This window comes from Vicugna pacos, unplaced genomic scaffold (genome assembly GCF_048564905.1).
Source record: "Vicugna pacos unplaced genomic scaffold, VicPac4 scaffold_128, whole genome shotgun sequence".
NCBI classification, from domain to species: domain Eukaryota; kingdom Metazoa; phylum Chordata; class Mammalia; order Artiodactyla; family Camelidae; genus Vicugna; species Vicugna pacos.
Window position 1 is genome coordinate 151,484 of NW_027328808.1, and position 21,289 is coordinate 172,772.

The 21,289-nt window shown below is 45.1% G+C and overlaps 1 pseudogene; it reads right to left on the bottom strand.

Annotated features, from left to right (window-relative positions):
* LOC140695058 (trafficking protein particle complex subunit 9-like) overlaps nt 1–11,726 on the bottom strand; it is a 114,251-nt pseudogene extending 102,525 nt beyond the window's left edge.
* Between the last annotated feature and the right edge of the window lie 9,563 nt (nt 11,727–21,289).

Below are 21,289 nucleotides of genomic sequence, written 5' to 3' on the forward strand. Positions count from 1 at the left end.
GCCTCATCTCAGTACATAGGTCCCCAGTGACCTCAGGAGCCCCCTGACCTGCTCCTACTTCCCACTTGCCTCCAGGTTCATTTTGACTGTTTCCCAAGGAAGCCTTCCCTCCCTCCAACCTCCACAATTTGTTCCTCTCTTCCTAGAACATTCTAGGCTAAGTCAACTTCTGACAATGCTAAGCTCTCAAGAAGCAAATACATTTTGCTTATTTATGTGGCTACACTCTCTCTCCCCTAGACTCACTGAAGTGCACGTGTTATGAATAAATGAATGACGGGTTGGATCTCAAAGGGACAGACATACCTGCTCTCGCCCGTCCCGACCCTTTTGTCTGTAGTATATCAGAAGCAAAACCAGAAGTACCTTTCCTGAGGGTCACTTCTGTTGACACCCTTCACTGCCTACTGTGTCAGTTCTAGTAAAACTCAACTTCTTCCAAAGCCCTACACCCCGGACTCTCTCCAGTGTCCTCCCCAGCAGGGGCTCCCTCCACCCTGGACCGCACAGGGCACTCTCCCCGGGTCCCCACGCCAAAAGCCTCCAGGCCTCTGCCCGGGCTGCACCTGCGACCTGAGCCACATTCTTGACTCCTTCTCTTGGCTGACTCTTACTCTGTCCTCACAACTGAATGTACAGCCCATTTCTTCCAGGAAGTCCTCTCTGATAATGTCCTTTAAGTCTTGTCTGGGCTCTATCTATAGCAGCAGTACATGGTGACCAACTGGGTGTTTGCCCGCTCCTTTGAGACCACGAACACTTGGGAACCACGTGGGAAGGAGTGAGAGATTACAAGACAGGTGGGGGAATCAAAAAGCAGAAATCACAGCCCAAGTTCCAAATTCAAGGATACTTTCTCAGAAAAAAGTATAAAATATTTCACACGTGTGCCATTTGGCTACTATTTTTGTGGCTTGGGGACAGCAAGAACTTGGTGTTCTAGCCCAAAACCCAGGTTACATGCAAAGAAATGTATATATTCTTATCCAAAGGAAACCAGAGCTGCTCAACAACAGTTTTCATTTAGAACTGAAAGGAAATTTGATAAAGGCAATCTCTCTCTCTCTCTTCTTTCTTTTCTGGAATCATATAATTTTAGAAGTATTTGCGTGACTAACAGACGGCTACAGCCCGTGATTCTGCACTGAAGTGTTTGAGGCTGAGGAAGCCTAGATTACATTCACTCTGTAAATGCAATCACACCAACACACTGATAGGTGCCGTGAGTGGTGGAGCTGATGTTCCAAAGCAGGCAACATTATTCTATAAGAGAACTCTAAATAGAAAGTAAGAAATGCAATGTCCTGTACTCAATTTCATTTGCTATATGGGCCATTAACTGATAGTATATCTTGACTAATGAAACCCAAAAATAAATTGTCAACTTCGATTTTCTTCATCTGACCGTTTTATGCTAACATCGGATATTAAACTCTCACTCCATATGGAAAGCTCAGGCCTACGCTGCAGCACAGTTACATCCCGTGGAAGAAAGCCGACCAAGGGAGAACTGGAGAGTTTCCCTTCAGAAGCTGCAAAGTCTGGTTTTGCACCTGTACACCATTTGCAACCACGTCATCATCAAAGGAGTTAGACGTTACCTCTCTGGGACGAAAATCACTGCGTGCTTCAGAACCATCAAAGAAGGCTGAGCTTTGTGAAACAGTCCAGAGGCGCTTAAATCATACTTTTTCTGAAAGGCTCCAAAACTGACCCACTTCACCATTCCAGGTATAACAGGGAAGTACTGGAAACAGTAGAGAGAACATGCCCTTGAATTCTGACAAGGCCCTGCTTGAATCCTGCTACAGCATTTACTAGTCGCTAAATGGACCAATTCTTTAACCCCTCTGAGAAGGCTTCCCAATCCCCAAAAGGGGGCTGCCACCGCCCACCTGGGAGGCATGGATGTGAATGAAACACGCAAGTAGGGCGGCCGACTGGTACCTGACACGGGGCCTGGCTAGTTTCCCTCCGCTGCCCTTCTCCCCCTTTAAACTTGCACTGTTCCCCCGGTAACGATCAAGCCCCCGGAACAGACTGCCCGTATCTTCTGTGTATCCCTGGATACATGCCTTACCCTTAGGAGGCCAGAAAAACAACTGCCTCCTCCCAAGTCACTAACAATGTTCTTAAGAGTCTGGGTATTTTTAACTCTATTTTTCAGGGAGACTATTCCAGAATTTTGCAAGCACCATTCTCCAGGTTGGCTCCCCTCCCAGTGCCCATCCCTTCTCACCTCAGATCCTCTGTCTGACTGCCTTCTGTTCATGGGAAAGCGAGTCCGGTAAGGTGGGGCTCCCTAGGCCTCCCTCCCTCCCTCACAGGTGATTGTGACTAACTTCTCCCCACTCCTCACTGCAACTCTAGCTTCTGAGGAGTCTACCCTCCCGTACCCTGCAGCCTCTGCACCTTCCCAAGACGCACACGTGGCCACGACCCTCCCTTCAGATTTCTTCCTGGCTGGCCCTGCCCAGCCCCTGGCCCCTTAAGGATAACTGGCATTGCTTTGAAAATGGCAAACGCCACTGACTGACACACCAGAGCTGTATGGTCTGGGCTTTCCTCCAACCAAGACACAGCCCTGCCCCCCTCAGTCTCAGTCTGCAGCTCTCGAGATGATCTAATTCACATGCAAGGCTGTGAACACCAGCTAAGAATGACGACTCCCAACGTGTATCTCTAGTCCGGCTCCTTCACCTGAGCCCCAGGCTCATCGACCCGAGTGCCTCTTTGAAGTCCTAATTTGGATGACAAATGGCATCTTAAAAATGCCTCATGTCCACCATTTACTCTGGAATTCCATTCCTGTCAGGTATCTCCCAGACTCCCCATTTTAGTAACAGCCCCAGCACCCACCGAGGTGTCTGAGGTCACATTCAATTTCCACTGTTCCCTCCCCCAGGCCCTGCCCTGGAATCAGTCCTGTTATCTCCATCAATAAGCCCATCTCAAGTGTAGTTCTGTAGGGACCATGGCCGGAAACACACAAGCTCACAGCATGGTGCACTAACAGTCCTCCGTAGGGTGCTCCCTGGATGGGGAGGCATCTCCTGCCGCTGGTCACCTCAGAAGGCAGTGGATTCTCACACAGGAGGCCCAGGAGAAGGGACTCAAGGTTCTCCCATGGTCTGAGCTTTGAAGGGCCCGAGGTCTGGGGGAGCTCCTAATTAGCAGACACACTTGCCAATGAGCAGATGAGGATGGGGGAACCCACGCAAGGCTGTTATCACTTCAACTCATGGGCTCTCAGGAGCCATGGGAAAGGCCTGTGTCCAGTGTACAGCCCAGCCATCACAGATCCCAGCCTGCATTTGCCAACCCGGACAGCCTAGACTCCATCTACTTGCGACACTTACTTCTGTTCTGTTCCCCACCCAGAATGTGATGGACTCATTCAGATATTCTGGCCTGTCTCAAGCGAGACAAATTCAGTGAAAAATGAAGTGTCCACATTTGGACCAGAGCATGAAAGGAGAAACAAGGCCTCATGGTCAGCATGATGGTGGTGGCCAAACAATTCCACCAGGTGAGATGAACCAGGGTAGGGTTGAGAATCCAAGGTCCTCGGTTGGACAAAACATCTTCCTTCATTGTTGACTGGGGTGTTGGGGACTGACTACCACAAACTAACGACACGTTAGGGGGCCCACGTGGTGGGCGTCAGCTGCAACAGAAACGGATTCAGCTCTTTACTGCCAACATGGGTTAAAAGTAAAGGCCGAGGCAGGAAGGTCTGCACGGCTGCTGAGGCAAACCACAGACCCAGCTCTGAATGCCCACTGGCTGGAGCAGAGAGGAAGCTACGGCCCTTTTAGCAGTCCCTTTGCCCAACAGATCCAGGTAAGCCAGCTACTTAGGAGAAGGCCATGTTGTCCTGATACTCAGAAAAACCAGCCTCGTAAAGGGAAAAAATAGTGGCATGGATTTTAGACCCAATTCTGCCCATTTATGAAGGCAAAGTAAAGTAAATGGCACGGGGAAGTTGAATGCAAAAAAAAAAAAATTAAAGAACCAAACGGTGACCTCTTCCTCCAACAGCGTCCCCTGCAGCTGTCACCTCCGTGGCGGCCACATCCTCACCAGTGACCGCCGGCCAGGAAGCGACGTCACGCACGTCACACAGCGACAGCCAGGAACCGCGTGCTGAGCACGTTTGTGTAAAAGCAGGAATCGAGCAAAATGCTGCAGAGTTTGACCTTACAAGTTTAAATACTCCATGAAAAGAATCCCTGAGCAGCCGACTAAATCAATTCACATCTTACTTCTTCAAAACACTGAAACAAATTTAATAAGGGCGCATTTGTCATCAAATAAAAGGAGGACCAAACATGTTCCTCAAAAGCAAGGATTTCAACAGGTATCAAACACCAGTGGGTGATGAGCTAACAAAGCAAATATTCCAAAAAATTAGAAAATAAAAAATGACTAAGATAATAGATGGATCAAAACAGCTGTTAAGTTGTTGCTTTTTAAAGCGATGGAGACTGTACGGAGGGCAATCTGGCTATTTCCAATGCAGGGTGTGCACAGCCCACATTTTCAGAAGCAACAACATGCTCACTGGGCAGTACAAGTGAAAAAGGAGTAAAGAAAAAGGAAAAGAGGAACAAGAGAAAATTAGAATCACACAAGAACAAAAATAATTTTGACTGCATGTACAAGAATTTATGTGAGTGTGTGAGGCCAGGGACGCGGGGATGGTGAGGCCCAACCTCACCTCCTGCTCAAGGGAAAGCAGGGGCCTGAGGGGAGCGGCGCTGCCGGGGGACCACAACGTGTTCAGCTCCCCTAACCAAAATTCGACCTACAAGCGACTAGGCAGCTTTTGAGCTACAAATTATTGTCGCATTTCAGTCTGAACCGTTTTACTCACTTCCACCAAGAGTAGCAGGAGAGAATGAGGCTCTGCTCCTGCACCAAAGCATTGTTTAAAAAATTAATGACTGTGGAATAGTAAAAGAAACAATGGAGTAAAAGTGACTGGAGGAGAATGTGCTTGACCCGAGCTCACTGGCCGCGTTATCTCAATGACGTTCAGATGCTGGCTGAGCCCTTATGGTACCAGAATAGACAGACCCACAAGGAGGCAGGTTTAATGCGCTGAACCACTGTGGGCTAAGTACACATCCGGCTACTCCGCCAAGTCCCAAGGGCAGACTTCAAAAGGCAAAAACAAGCTGGCATCCTCTGGTGGGTCTGCAGACTCAGAGACAAGCATTTGTTGAGCAAAAATGTCACCAGTGCCTCCTATGACAAAAGAAGTGGCACTGGCGTGGGGGCTGGGGCAGGGCTCCAGGCTTCCACTGCTCACTCACCAGTCTGTCCAGGGGGAGAAGGTGGTCCCTGCTTAGGTTTCGCTGATGCACCTACTTGACTAATGTCTGGGGCCTCAGCAGGAGTTGACAGATGAGGTGAACGGAGCGAGACTCTGTGTAGCACGGTGCTGGGAGCTATGCCCTCAGCAGTGCCCAGGCTCCTAAACATGCCAGCTCATCTCCAAGAAGCAGATGGGGAGTGCGGGCATGTAGATCACAGGGCCCTGTGAGGACAAGTACAGATCATGGCCACGACATGCCTCTCCTCTTCCTTAAGCCATAGAGGTATTTCTGGGGAGGAACAGAAAATTCATCCAGAGCCTGCTAGGTGGGCTCTCGCAGGTGGGACTAGTGTCCCCTGTGCTTCTCACTCACAGGGCTGGTCTAGACATTCTTTTTATTAATTCCCTAGCATCTTCTCCTCCAACTTACCAACAACCAGAAAGTAGGATCTGATCTTAGGTAAGTTCAAGAATCACAGAGCACCACCTCCAAAGCGGGCCCGGTAGCACATGCCAGGTCTTCTGACCGCCACCTGTGGGACCACCATGAGCCCTCTCCAGACTCAAGGACCGAGGCCGTAGGCCGGGGGGACACAGCTTCCCTCACTCACCCCAGCAAAGGGGGACCACGTCTCGGCAAAGGCATCTCACCCTCTTCAGCCCGAGGGAAAACATGATAGATATACGGGGAAACAGAGCAGAAGGTGGGGGGTAGGCAGCCCAGAAGAGCTCATCTGTACTTCCGAGGCAAAGTGGGGCCATTGACTTAATCACAGGGACAAAGTGGGAATGAACATTTCCCTGCTCTGTCCCATACACCGTGATACGCCTTTCCCTGCATAAGGAGTTCATTAGGAAGTCCCTGGCGGTGTTTCTGATGTCCTAACTTGGCATGGTGGCTGTCGGGCAGGAAGAGACGGCCTGAGCTGAAAAGTTGCTGGGCCTGGGAGGCAGGTGACAGCGGCTCCAGCCGCAGCTCAACCAGCGCCTCGTTCTGCCTCTCGGGGCTCAGCATCTCATCTATAAGCAAAGGGATGAGCATGTACCAGGACAGGCTGCGCAACAGAAATGAAATGAGAGCCATGTAAAGAAAGTTTCCCAGTTGCCACGTTTAAAATTTGAAACAAAGAAACAAACCAACAAACAAAAAACAAATACTAGAATGTGATTTTAAGAACAGATCTTACTTAATCTACTGTATGTAAAATACTATTATTTTGACATGTAATCAATATAGGAAGTAGAGAGATAGTTTATGTACTTTTACTAGACAAGCCTCAGCGTCTGATGTGCATTTGACCTACAGTACATCTCAGCTGAGTCCAGCCTCCTCCCCAGTGCTCCTAGCATGTGGCTTTGGCTACTTTATTGGACAGCAACTCCAGGGGTCCCACCATGTTCCTGGCTGTAAAGCGGGAGTAAGTGTCCACACTAACCCTAAAAGGATCTCTCTGAAATAAAGGCGGATTCACTTTGAAATGTCTGGAAACCGGCGGGCTGCACCTCCCTCCCCCCTTGGCTACAAGATTGACTTCTTCCTTGCTGATCCCTTTCTGGATGTAGGGAAGCAATCCAGCACACAGCCAAGGTGGACTGGCTTCCCGGTAAACTTACCTGCTGTCTGTGTCCAGTCCCATGAAGTCCTCCTTCTCAAACGGGATGCAGGGGAGGGGGATCTTGTCCCCAGAATTCTTGGGGCCACCATCCAGCCACTTGGACTTGAGCAAGATGAAGAGTGACTCAGTGAAGTCCTCGATCCTCTTCTCCACCACCCTGCAGTACTCTTAGATTGAAGGCAACGTCGGTGCGTGTCTGCTCGGCTACCTCCCCATGCTGCACAAAGACAAAAAGCTGAGAGTCATTAAGCGATGCACCATACAGCTCCTCTGCATGTGGAGCTTCTCGAAGGCCTTGGCAGAGAGACATTCGGTAATGGTGACAAGGCCCACGACCTTGGGGTGTTTCTGGAAGACGCTCCACCGATTCTCGGGCACATAGCGGTGCCTGTAGTGGATACAGAGTGTCCACTGGGAGCCACAAGGGCTGATATGGCTAACCGAGGTGAGTAGCTGATAGATGCAAAAGAAATTCTCCTCTGAGATGATCTCTATGGATTGGACCACAACGGGACGAGTCTGGTGGTCCTCAGCACACTGCACGTAGTCAGGGATGCTCATGTTGCAGGCCCTGCCGAGAGGGGAGAGGAGATCGAGGTACATTCTCTGCTGTGTGCTACGGGCCCATCTGGGTTGCGGTGACCTGGTGTGTACCAGCCAGAAGACAAGGGAAGCCAAAGCAAATCCAAGGGTACAGTTTGTCCTCAGAGTCTGCATATGGCTACTGTAGCTCGGATCACATTACCCAGCTTTTGGTCTAGGCTTCCTGCCTCTGCAGAGAAAGGTCATTTCTTATTTTCTATTTCCAAGCACCTAGCAAGGCCCTGATGCAAAGTCACTGCTCAAAAATGCTGAATAAAGAAATGAACAAAGGAAATGCTTCCCCAACCCCCTTCAGCAGAATATAAAGAGAAGGACCACAGTAGGATCAAAAGATCTGGATTCCTATTCAATTTATTTGAACTCCTAAGCTTCATAATAATGGATAAGAAAACTTGCCTTGGGGTAGAGGGTACTGTTCATTGGTGGAGCACATGCTTAGCATGTACGAGGTCCTGGGTTCAAACCCCAGTACCTCATTTTAAAAAATCAAACAAATAAATACACCTAATTTCCCTCCTGAAAAAGTATTTTTTAATTCAAAAGTCAAAAAACACCTTGCAATTGACACAACATTGTAAACTTGACTATACTTCAATTAAAAAAAAAGCCTTGCCTTACAAGAATATATCTGGATTACGGATGTTTGAAAATGTAAAATGCATAGGGTACCACCTGCATAAAAGGAGGTGACTGTACACATGTTCTATCCCTCCTTTATGAGTTATACTTCCTTTGGGGGGGTTATAACCTCTCAGAGCTAATTTTCTCAGATTAAAAAATATAAACATTACCTGATTCTCAGTACTGCTGAAGAATCAGATAACTCTATGAAAGCATCTGACCCACAGAGTTTACTCAATAAATGTTTGTTGAATGAATGAATAAACAAGCAAAGTGAATGCTGCTCCCTGCCACAAACCATCATAATGGTACTGCCTGGAAATCCCAAGCCCACGTTCACCCGACTCTGCATTAACAATGTGGGTGACCTGGACAGGCCTGCGTGCTTCTCGAAGCCCCAGTTTAATCGTGAATAGAAATAAGGGCAATAACACAAACCTCAAATTGTTAGTGAGTCAGTAATGAATTGTACCCCAACACTGCATGATGGAACCATTAAGAAAACTGGGCAAAGGGCCCATAGGCCCTCTCCATATAATCTCTTACTACCACATGGGAATCTACATTACATCTCAAAATTAAAAGTCTAATATTTTAAAGAGGTTATCGAGGTTAGGTGAGCTCACTGTCTCAAATAAGGAACACACAGTACAAATAGGACAATGCCCAGCCCATGAGATACACTCAGTTAACATTCCCACTGAGCCCACTAGTCCCTCCAACTTCAGAGCAAGAGGATGGGTCCTCGTGGCAACAGGCCACAGCACCTGAAGCTAACAAAGCTAATGGTGTCCACTTAAAAGAGCCCCTGTCACCACCCTTGTTCTAATTTTCTATTTGTAATTTTTTTCTTTTCATTAAATTGGAACTCCAAATTGCATAGAATTCTTACCAGATATCATGATGGCAGCCCTTCAAAACCTGACCACAGAGATCATGATGGCAGCCCTTCTTGGTGAAACAATAAAATGAAAAGCCATTTCCACAAGACCTCTGTGTAAATCTACTAGGGAACTTCATCCTGGACTGAGGAAGAGGACTGGGGAGTAGGGGGTAAACTGGGACACGGAGAAATATGGGCCACCTGTCCCACAATGGACTTTAGACTCACCCTCACCCTCCAGGAACTTCTAAATACACACAGACAGAGTGCTATGGACAAGAATTTTTTTTTAAACAAATCCCTGAATCCCTAGCAGATCTTGTTTCTACCGAGACACAAATGTCTTATTTGTATAATGTTTCACAGAAGCCTTAAAATATTATCACCCCAACTTGACACATCAAGAAACTGAGGTAGAGAAGTTTATCACATTCTACAAGATTAGAGAGAGGCCACGTCAGACACCGTATTTAAATCCAAGTCCCTGCTCCGTTGCTCACACTAGAAAGTGTCACATACTGCCTCTTTCCTGCCCTCTCCCTGCAATAAATCTCTGAAGAGTCTTTTCTGTGTCACCTGCAATCAAAATCACATCAATTTTTCACAAAGAGCTATGTCACTCCTTGGAGGACATACCAAAATCTAAAGGGTTGGGTTGAGAGGAGATATTTGCATTTTCTGTTTCTCAAAGGAAACATGGCTTTAAAAGAAACTGAAAAGTATTTATCTAGTCTAAGCGCTCATTGTGCACAGAAAGAAACGGAGGCTCAGAGGAGAAGAGGAAAGGGCGTTATTAACAAATATTGCCTCAGTGCAGCACCAAGCCAGCCCTGGGCTCTTCTGGGGGAGGATCTGGAAGGCCCAGGAAAATGAGTGTTAGAAAATAGAAAGAGAAGAAGAATATAAGGTCCCGTCTCTACACCACCATAGCATGAATTTCCACCAAATTACCCAGTATGGGTGCAGCCAATAGTAAGGTTGTCTAAACAGGTTATTGAAACCTGGAATTCTCAACCATAGTGGAAATTCCAGCATTTACTGTGCTTTTTTCCCAGTTCAATCATCAATTCAGTGGGCATTCTGTACCAGGGACTACACGAGACCTGGAGTTCTCCCAAATAAAGATCTCTATTACCACGTGTGCAAACCACATAAAGGCAACCAGAAGAAAAGCGCCCACAGATAAGATGGAATTACTGAAACTGAAAGCAGCCAAAGAGCATATATTACTAGGAAAAATGGTGCTCCTATAAATGGACTCATGGACATAGAAAGCAAACTGTATTTAGCAGGCAGGAAAGGAGGGATTAACAGATACAAATTAGTAAATATAAAATAAATGACAAGGACCTGCTATATAACACAGGGAACTATATTCAATTTCTTGTAATGAGTTATACTAAAAACAATCTAAAACATATGTATATACATATGCATATGTTTATAACTGAATCTCTGCTGTACACCTGAAACTAACATTGTAAATTGACTACACTTAAATAAAAAATAATTTAAAAAATAAGTAAAAATAAAAGCAACGCCATTAAGAAAAAATAAAAGAACACTCTAATCCCCTTAGCTGTAGGTGGTGGAGAATTCTGGTTGTAAACACCAAGTCCACTGGATCACTCCAGCAATGGCTGTCACTCTTTCTGACCATCAGAGAGTCACTTGCTTCACTGAGGTTTCTTTTCTCTTCTGTGAAAGGCTACAGCTGCAACTAACGATGTATAGAATCTCATCATTCACAAGCCCAACAAGTAGTGAGGACTTCCCATGGGCCAGGCTCTGGACAGAGGAAAATATAGGGTCCGAAATATATTCATGGGTAGAAGAAGTTTGTACCATAAAGACGTTAATTCTTCCTGTTTTGATAGACAGATTCATTGCAATTCTGATTAGAATTCCTACCAGATTTTTCTTGGAATGTAACAAGTGAATTTATGGTCAAGATTAGCCAAGAAATTTCTTTAGAACCACCACTGGGGAGGGGTGGATAGGTCATTAATTTCCACTGCTCTTTCTGAAGTGATAAAAACGTTCTGGAATAATAATGGTTGCACAACTGTGAATATGCTAAAAGCTGCTGAATTTTACCATTTAAATGGATGTACCTCATGGTGTGTGAACTATATCACAATAACGCTGTTATATGAAAAAATATTTCTTGACAAATATTTTTCTTTTTATACCACTAGTCTGTCCCACAATTTAAGAAAAACAAAAAACCAATACAAACCAAACTGTGCCAGGAGTTCTTTAGGACTGCAATATCCCTGGGTCTCCAAGGCCTCTGGTGATGCTGTTCCTGTTAACACACACTAGCTGGGCTGGGCTAGCTAGGGACTGTAACTATCTTTTTAAAATTGACTGTCACACGTTTCACCCTTGGAGAGGGAAGGAAGGAGGATATCACAGCTTCATGCCTTCAGCTCATTTTTAACAGAACCAAGCCCTGCTTTCACCACTGTTAATCCCTCTCACTATAAAAACACGTGACATCAACAAGCACCGCCATCATAACACCTGAAAGTGTTCAAGATACTTACCTGCGGCAGAAACACTGAGGGAGGAGACAGAAGCTTGCTCAGCACTGATGCTCCCTTTTCCCGACTCCACCAGGTGAAGCTGGGCGCTACAGCCAGAGGCTCAGTCCGGGGAGCAGCACACACGCCACTGAGCTGGTCCTGAGGGAGGGTGAAAGGGAAAGGAGGGCAGCCCTAGGGGGGAGGGAAAGGGGGGGTGCGGGCTGCAGCCCCGCTCGGAGGCCAGCCCCAGCCCCAGCCCAAGCCGCCCGCCCCGTCCGGGTGTGCAGACCCCGCCCGCCCGGGACACAGCCCGCCCAGTGGTGGGGACGGGTCGGCGGCCTAGGAGAGGAAGCCCGGGAGGGGAGGACTCGCGGGCGGGAGAGGGGAAGCGGACGCCAGCCGCGGACTGAGGGGAGCCCGGCTGGGCCAAGAGGCGCAGGGGCACACCTGGCCCTGGACAGCTGTGGCCGGGGCGCCGGGGCAGGTGGCGCGGGCAGAGGGGTCTGGCCCGAGCAATCCAGCTGAACACACGCTGACTGGCGCCCTGGGGGGCTGTGACACGCCGACCGCCCTCCCGCAGCCGCCTCACCCCTTTCCCGATATCCCCTCACCTTGCACTTCCACAGCCAGAGGCCCCGGCCCCAGGCAGTAGCCAAAGGCCTACAGGGCGACAGAGCTGAGAAGCCATTGGGGCCGATCCCCGGCTCGGAGCTGGAGCTTCCAACCCGCGGTCCAGCTGGCAGCAACTGCGCATGCGCAGGAGGGCCAGCGATCCGCTCTGGGTCCTGAGAGAGAAGGGGAACCGAGGGAGGGAGAATAGGGGAGGAGGAGGGGAGGCGGGGAAAAGTGGAGGGAGACACATGGACAGGAGGAGCAGAGGGAAGGCAGTTATCTGGAATTGGGAGGGGAGTAACAGAGATGGGGAGAAAGCGTTTTACCTCTTGTGGCACCCCGAAGGAGGCAGCAGTCCTGCCTATACACCCTTCTCTTACCCGTCATTGCCCACAGCTCATATTTTACGTCCCTGGCCCAGCCCTCCAGCTAAGGTCTCTGCAGAAACCCTACGGGTATCATACCCGTTGCCCCCACAAGGAGCTAGGTTTACTGTTGCTCAGGGAACCAAGCACCCGCAGGTGTTGTTTCTCAGAACTACCTTGGGAAGAGTACATATTCCCCTTTTACACGCTGGGAAACAGGCAGGCACGATCTCTGCCTTAGCTCCACTGTCCCAAATGTTGGGCTGGCAGGGAGCGGGAGGTAAAATGTCAGAGCCCCAGAAGGAGCAGACTGCCTGAGTGTTGGTGTAGAGTCCCCATCCCTCCTGGGTAAACCACACCCCAACCTCGGGGAATAATCAAGGGCTCACCGTAGGCCCCTGTGTGTGGGAGAGCTGCCCTCAGTCCCAGTGTCCAACTTGCTAGGTAGGTAGAAGTGTTATTGAGTCCAAATTCATTCTCCTCAGTGCAGGACAGGCCAGTAAGTTGGGAGACCAAGTGTTGGGGCATGGAATAGCAAGTTTCTGTAGACCTAGATGGCAAACTAATGTCCTGGAAAACCATCTCCCCAAGTCAGAATTCAGGCTGCTTTCCTATGTGCTTGGTTTTTGCAAACTTCTTGGTGTAGGAATTCCTTCTTGTTAGAATCCTTTGTTCTTGCAGCTATCTCCCTGGGTCAGATCCCTGTAAACCTCCAACAAAACAAACGTTATTTTCTATTCTGCAACGTGTTATCTTTATATGATTGGAAAAGTGTTAAATACCCTTAAAGGTCAGAGCCTTCAGAATAGGCTCTCCTGTATATTTTAGGCTCTAGGCAACATTGTTTTACAAGCAAGAAGAAGCCTAGGAGACAGAGCACAGGGTTAAAGTCAAAGGAACAGATCTAATATGGAGTCAGATTTCTTCTTTTCTATTACTGTGGCAGAAGCCACTTGAGGATTTAAATCCCTTAAAGTTAAAAATAAGTAAAACTTTAAAGGAATTTACATACATTGGTGGGAACTTGCATAGCATATCTGGAAAAGCACACAAAGGATTGTAAACATTGGCATCTCCAGGGAGGCATGTAAGAACAGAGGATGAGGGAAAACTTCTTTCACTTGAGTATTTTTTGCTCTGTTTGAATTTTTTTAACCATATGCATATATTTCTTTTTCAGTTAAAATAAATGTGTAATGGAGCAAAGGAGTAACTAGCTCAGCAAATACAGCAGCCATAGACTCACTGAGTCATCATTTTCGATTTAAGCCAGGAAGCATTGATTGTCTCTCTCCTATGTGCCCAGTGCTGTTTTAAAACTCTTTTATATATTTTTTTAATAAAATAATAACATGCTATCCCTCACCCCTGCTCAGGGCTGGTGGGAAACCAACTGAGTTTTTATTGAGTTGTTTTCCAAGGAGTAGAGATGAGTTATAAACAGAACACAACTTCAGGGCAAAACAGGCGGACTGGTTTTCCAGCAGGCCAGATAGCGATGACGGGTTTTCAATAGAGGCGCACAGAGGCTGAGAGAGAAAGCCTCCAGGACCCTACAGAAAGCTGCCCACAGTGCCTTCTCCATGGCACTACTGAAATAGGAAAGAACAAATCTGACTCCATATTAGATCTGTTCCTTTGACTTTAAACCTGTGCCCTGTTTCCTAGGCTTAGTCTTGCTGTTTCTGCACCTTTTGTGAAACAATGTTGCCTAGATCCTGAAATATACAGGAGACCCTATTCTCAAGGCTCTGACTTTGAAGGATATTATCACTTTTCCATTCGTATAAAGATAACAAGATACAGAATAGAAAATAACATTTGCTTGTTGGAGGTTTACACGGATCTGACCCAGGTGAAGAGCTGCAAGAACAAAGGATTCTAACAACAAAGAATTCATACACCAAGTTTGCAACAACCAAGCATTCCCGCTTCCCCTTTTTAATATAAGAAGAGCCTGAATTCTGACTTGGGATGATGGTTCTCCAGGACATTGGTCTACCATCTTCTCCGCTGGCTTTACAAATTAAAGCCGCTATTTCTTGCCCCAAATCCTTGTCTCCTGATGTGTTGGCCTATAATGCACGAGTAGAACAAGCGTGGACTCGGAAACACAAACATACATTGAAAGTACGCATTTGGTATATTAAATGACCTGCTTCCACTCGTATTCCTGAGGTTTTCTTCTCTTGACCACTCCTACTATATTTATGAAAAACCTGTCATGTGGACACATTTCCTTCTCTAGCCACTACCCTTCCATGTAAAAACTGATGCCAAGAAGGCAATGGAAGTTGCTAGAAGGTATTACCTGGCCAAAAAAGAGCAGAAGTGGGTTCTGGCTGATGTTCAGGAGCAGGCCGTGGCACCTGACAAGATGTCATAAGTACGGATAGACAGCTGGGCACCAAAGGAGAAGCTTCTAAACTTCCATGAGGGAATTGTTGGATAGGAAGGAACAGTCCCAGACTATAGCTCTGATCCCACCACGAGCTTCCTGGGCAAGGCTGGGCAAGTCATTTAAATTCTCTAGACCCTTGCTGTCCAACACGGGAGCCACCAGCCACATGCAGGATTATGATGTTATTCTGTAGCCAGACAGAATTATAAATAAACACTTTATTGCAAAGGGTCAGCAGGTATAATATTTAAAAACATTTTTGGTTATCTTGCCCTAACAAGTTATTTTTGTATGTCTAGCTTTCTGTGGGTTGTAATGCCTGCAACTAATGTTTCCCTTACAGTGAGGTATTTTGAAATTATAAGTTACTGGACACAGTACACTCATATCACAGTTGAAAAAAAACTGATCTAAATAAGCAAGGTGATCTGACTTAGTAGTTATGAGCAGGGGCTCTGGGGCCAGCCTGCATAAGTATTAATTCTCACTCTCCCTCCAGGGAGTTCTGTGTGAATCTTGGACAAATTATTGTTGCTGTTGTTGTTGTTGTTGTCATTGTCATTGTTATTATTTGTGCCTCTTTTTCCTTACCTTTTAAATAGCGAGGAAAATGTAGACTCTATCCCCTACAGTGTTGGCAGGATTAAATGAGTAAACGTCTGTGCTGCCCACTTCCCTGGGTTTCAGCATTCTCCAGGCAATCAGTGCCAAACGCAGTGGCATTCTCCACTGTCTTCGTCAGTCTGGGATTCTGTAACAAATTACCGTGTGTCGGGTGGCTTAAACAACCAGCATATTCCTTATGGTTTGGAGGCTGAGGCTTTCAAGGTCAATGTATCTGGGAGAGGATTGCCAGCTCGAAGATGGCTGTCTTCCCACTATCTTCATGGCCCAGAGAGGAGAGAGAAGCAAGCACTTTGGGGCCCTGTATAAGAACACTAATACCATTCATGAGGGCAATACTCTCATGACCTCATTTTATCCTACTAATCACCTCCCAAAGGCCCCGCATCCTTATATCATCAACCTGGGAGATGAGGTTTCGACATATGGATTTTGAGGGGATGCATTCAGTCCACACATCGGCTAACTCTCCCAAACATGCAGTCATCAAACCTGTAGCTAATTTCAAAATAATGTTTATATCTCTCTGCCCATTTCCATTCCTACATCTACTAACACTGAAGCCCTGCTACATTTTATTTCTTATTTTCCTTGTAGAGGTTTAATTGATTCCTCTAACTCCAAGGATTCGCTCACTCCAGTCTGCTTGACAGCCCTGCCAGGTAGGACTTCCTTAAAACACCTTCCCACTTCACCTGGTTGTTTTTTAGGTGTAAATGTCAGAATTCTCTCCACACCCCATCCTAGACCTTTAATCCCTTACACTACCGCTCACTATGTTATTTTCCTATTACCACTGTAACAAATTCCATTAAGCTTAATAGCTTAAACCAGCACAGACTTATCAGCTTATGGCTGTGGATGTCAGAGATCCAACACAGTTCTCATTGGGATAAATTCAAGATACCAGCAGGGTTCCTTCCTTCTAGAGGGTCTAGAAGAGAATGTTTCCTTTTTTTTTTTCCAGTTTACAGAGGTCACCCACCTTCCTTAGCTTGTGCCCCTCAACTTCCTCCATTTTCATGGTCAGCAGCCTTTCTGAACATTGCTCCATCGCTACACCTCCCTCTGATTTTAAACTCAGCTGGGAAATATCCTCCAATTTAAGGACCCCTGTGATTACATTCAGCCCACCTGGACAATCCAGACTACTCACCCTATTGTCTCATCTCAGGATCCCCTTGTCCCATCCCACTCAGGCAGTATGTATGTGGCTGTGACATTCACCTTGTGTAACATTTCCTCATGAGCAATTTATGGTTCAAGGCACTTATAAGTGACTTTTTGTTTTTCTTCCTTATCCTTTCTACATTCAGTTTGTCTGTTGAGATTATATGAATCCTTTTTATTTGTGCCCCTGCACTAATCTATAATAATGTATCATGGGTTTAAAGGCTAACTAATAGACAATTTAGGAGACAGAAATCCTCTAAGATTTTTAATCCTAAAATATCTGTCATCCCTTTTGCCATGTACAGTAACATGTCACAGGTGGCTACCCTGTGGCCGGGGAGGGACATGATTCTGCCATCACACTCCCCTCATTCTTACCAATGTGCTGATCAACTAACCAAGGATCTATGCTCTCCAACTCACTCACTTCCTCCTCCTTTGCATTGACTATCCTGTTCCCACCGCTTCCTTCATTCACCACATCAGGATTTCATGACCACATTCTCCCCTAAATGAAATGGGTATCTTGCATCTAATGCCTGACAGCTGTTCTTATTGTACATGCACACACTGACCTACACATAATCCCGTCCATCTCTTTATTTTCCTAGAATCTTCCAGAAGAATCAGTTCCATGATGATAATGATGATACTGACAATGATGACAGGGGCCTCTCAAGGATTCTGATAAAGAGGGAATCGATAAAGGGAGGGAATCATTGCAAAATTGCCCCAGAAACAGGCTTAAAGGTAAATAACTCTTATAGTGTTTAATGAAATTGACTAATATTTAACTATTTTTAAGACTTTATATCACTGAATTTAAAATTTTAACGGGAATTTTCATTCACCACTAACCAAGATTCAACTCTGGGACCAAAATCTAAGGATTTCTGTCTTCTAAAAAATTGTCCACTAGCCTTTTAAACACGTGATCCTTTTAAAAAGTTTAGTGCTGGGCTGAAAATAAGCAGGATTCATATAATCTCACGAGACACAGTGAATGTGGAAAGACTAAGAAATAAAAATAAAAAGCCATTCATAACGTCTTGAACTTTACGTTGCTCACAGGGGAAAATGTTTGCCAATGTGTGTGTCACATCAACATGACGACTGAGTGGGATGGGGAAGCTGATCTTCCTCATCAGTCATTTATGCTGATTTGTTAGATGCCAAAACAGTTTCCTCATTGAAATTGCTTCTAACAAGTATGGAAGAATTTAGGTTCTACCAAAAGCAGGCTGAACATTTTCCCCTGCTTTCAGGTCTCTGGACTGAATGTCCCCACAAGAAGGACATGATTATGTTTCATAGGGAAGTCTTCCTGAGAAGCAACAGGCTTTTCTAGGGCAGAACTGCAGGGCCCCCCATGGAGGGCTGGAGGAGGTCTAGAGGGGACACTGGAAAAACAGCAGGAGTGAATTCAGATACTGCTGCTCAGGTCGCCAAAGACAGCATTGCTATCTCTAAGGATATGACATTCTCCCAAATTTTCCATGAGTGAAGGAGCCTGTGAACACTAAGCAGGTTGTTAAGACACAGCAGCACATAATTTGCGTGACAACACAATTAGAGTATGATTTGATATTTGGAAAATAACTAGCCCATTGTTCTTTGAAACTGCAGCAGTAGCAATAGAAATAAAAAAGACTGAGCCGTCTTGGAGACAACAATCAATAAACAATTCTAAATCTGCAGAATTCCTTGACAATATTCAAGCAATGAGCTAGATGTGTGCTGCAGATACCTCTTACTGCAGGGCTCACTCCTGCAAAGCATAGAACTAGTTTCTCAGCACACAGAGGGAACCAAGTCAAGATTCCTAATCTTTTGAGATTTACTAAATGGCTGGAAAGATCAGACAAGTACATACAGGCAAATATGATTAAATGGAATCAAATAATATCAAATGTGATTTGAGCACAGACGAAAGAGAAATTCCTTTCACCTGGGATCTAGAGAGACTTCTTCAGAAAATGTGGCTCTGGAGACGGCCAAAGACATGGGTGGAATTTTGGCAGAACAGGATGTAAGGAATTTAAAAACTTATTCTATAATTCATATAAAAATTCAAAGGATCCCAAAAATCCAAAACAACTTTGAACAAGAAAAACAATGTTGGAAGACTTGCACTATCTGATTTTCAAACTTTTTTTTTATAAAGCTACAGTAATCAGAAATTAGGGTGTTGGTGTAAAACAGGAAAATAGAATAATGGAACACAATAGAATGTTCAGAACTAAACCAAGACTTATACAGACAATTGATTCTCAAAAAGGATGCTGTGGAGAAAGGATCTTTTCAGCATGTAGTGCTGGAACAATTAGATAGTGATACGCAAAAAAAAAAATGAACTTTGATTCACACCTCACAAAATATACAAAATTTACCTCAAAATGGATCATAGATCTTAATAGGAAATCTAAAACTATAAAACAGCTAGGAGAACAAGCATAGGCTTAAGCTTTATGGCCTTGGGTTTGGCAAATTTTTCTTTGCTATGACACCAAAAGTATCATCTATTTTAAAAAGAAACTGATAGAGTGAACTTTATGAACATGAAGACTCTTCAATGCTCTTCTAAACACTGCTAAGCAAATGAAAAGACAAGCCATAGACAGAAGCTATTTGCAGATCATATATCTGATAATGGTCTCTCTTTGTATCTGATCCAGAATAAAGAGGTCTCAAAATTCAATAATAATTCAAACACCTGAATGAATGAGGCCAGAAAACACACTTCAGTAAAGATATCCAGATGGATAATAAGCATATGAAAAGATGCTGATTAAAGGTGTCATTAATGATTAGAGAAATACTTTTAAAAACCACAGTGAGATACTAGTTCACATACATACTAGAATGAATACAGTTAGAAAGACTGACCTTACAAGGTGCTGGCAAGGAAGTAGAGCAACCAGAACTGATACACACCACGAGGAATTTACAATAGTACAACCATTTTGGAAAAGTCTTTAACAGATTCTTTTAAAAAGGTAAACACCTATGTACCATATAATCCAGACATTCCTCATCTGGTGCTTTAGAAAGGAAAAGCATATGTCCATACAAAGACTTGTAACCAAACATTCACTGCTATTTTATTTATAATAGCACAAGTTGTAAATAACCCATGCATCCATCAAGAAGTAAATGCAGAAAGAAATGATGGTCTATACAAACACTGCTCACAATAAACTCTTCAGTAAAAACTCAGCACTAAACAATACTCTACTATAAGACAAATAAGCTATTAATACAGCAACACAGATGATTCTCAAAATAATTACACTGAATGAAAGAAGTCAGACAACATAGAGTAGATACTGCATGAATCCATTCATATAAGGATCTTGAAAATGCAAACCAATATGTTGTGATAGAAAGCAGATCAATGGTTCCCAGGGGAAGAGACGGGGAGGGAGGGAGGGACAAAAAAAGTCAGGAGAGAAGCTTTGTGGGTGATGGGTATGTTCACTGTCTTGAGTGTGGTCATGGTTCCTTGGGGATATTCTTACGTCAAAACATATTAAGCTGTACACTTTAAACGTGTGAAAATTATTTTGCCAAGTATACCTCAAAGCTGTTTTAAGAAAAAAGGCACTTTAGTCCTGATCCACCTCAGCGCCTGATTGGAGTGACATGATCAGTCCCTCACACTGTCTGCCTAACGGGAAGGTAGAAAAGCTCTCACGGAAGATAACATGGATTTTTCATTTGCAATGTCTGCCATGTAATAAAGAATTTCTAGACATGCAACATGTCCAGACTATATGACAGATAACATGAGAATAAGGAGCATTAGACAAAGGATGCAAACCCCAGGTGATGTAGGCATCAGAGTTACCAATAAAGGCTATAAAATACTTTTAATATATTCAAGAAAATAAGGAAATGATGGGAGAATAGATAACAGGGTAGAGACTTTCACCAGAGAAATATACTGGAATGTATTTTTAGGAAAAATCAAACTGATACTCTAGAACTGAAGCTTTCAGCTCTGGAAACAGGTAAACAGAGCTAATTAGGATCCCTTTTAAGTAAAACTTTCAGTAATTCTGGGTAAAATATAACAACAAAGTAACACAGAGCTAACTATGGAAAGAGAAGTTCCCTGATGACAATACAAAGAGGACACTTAAAGCCCAGAGTGGTCATCTTGTGAGCTGATGCCACCGCACCCTGGAGGGAAGGGGTTTTCATCTGCACATAAATAGGGATACAATGTCCATGTAGGAAAAAGGGTCCATACCAGATGTAGAAGACTCTTCCTCTATATCTATATAGTCAGAGACAGAGATGTAAAGTGGCAGCAGAGGTCACAGTGACACAGGGCCCTGGGCCAAGGAGTGTGAGCACCTCTGCAAGCTGGGAAAGGTAGGATGATGAATCCCTCCCAAGAGCCTAGGTGTGGAACTTAGCCTTGGCCACTCCTTGGTTTTAGCCCACTGACATTGACTTTGCACTACTGCACCCTAGAACAGTGAGAAGATGAATGTGTATTGCTTTAAGCCACTGAGTCTGTGGTCCTTTGTTACAACAG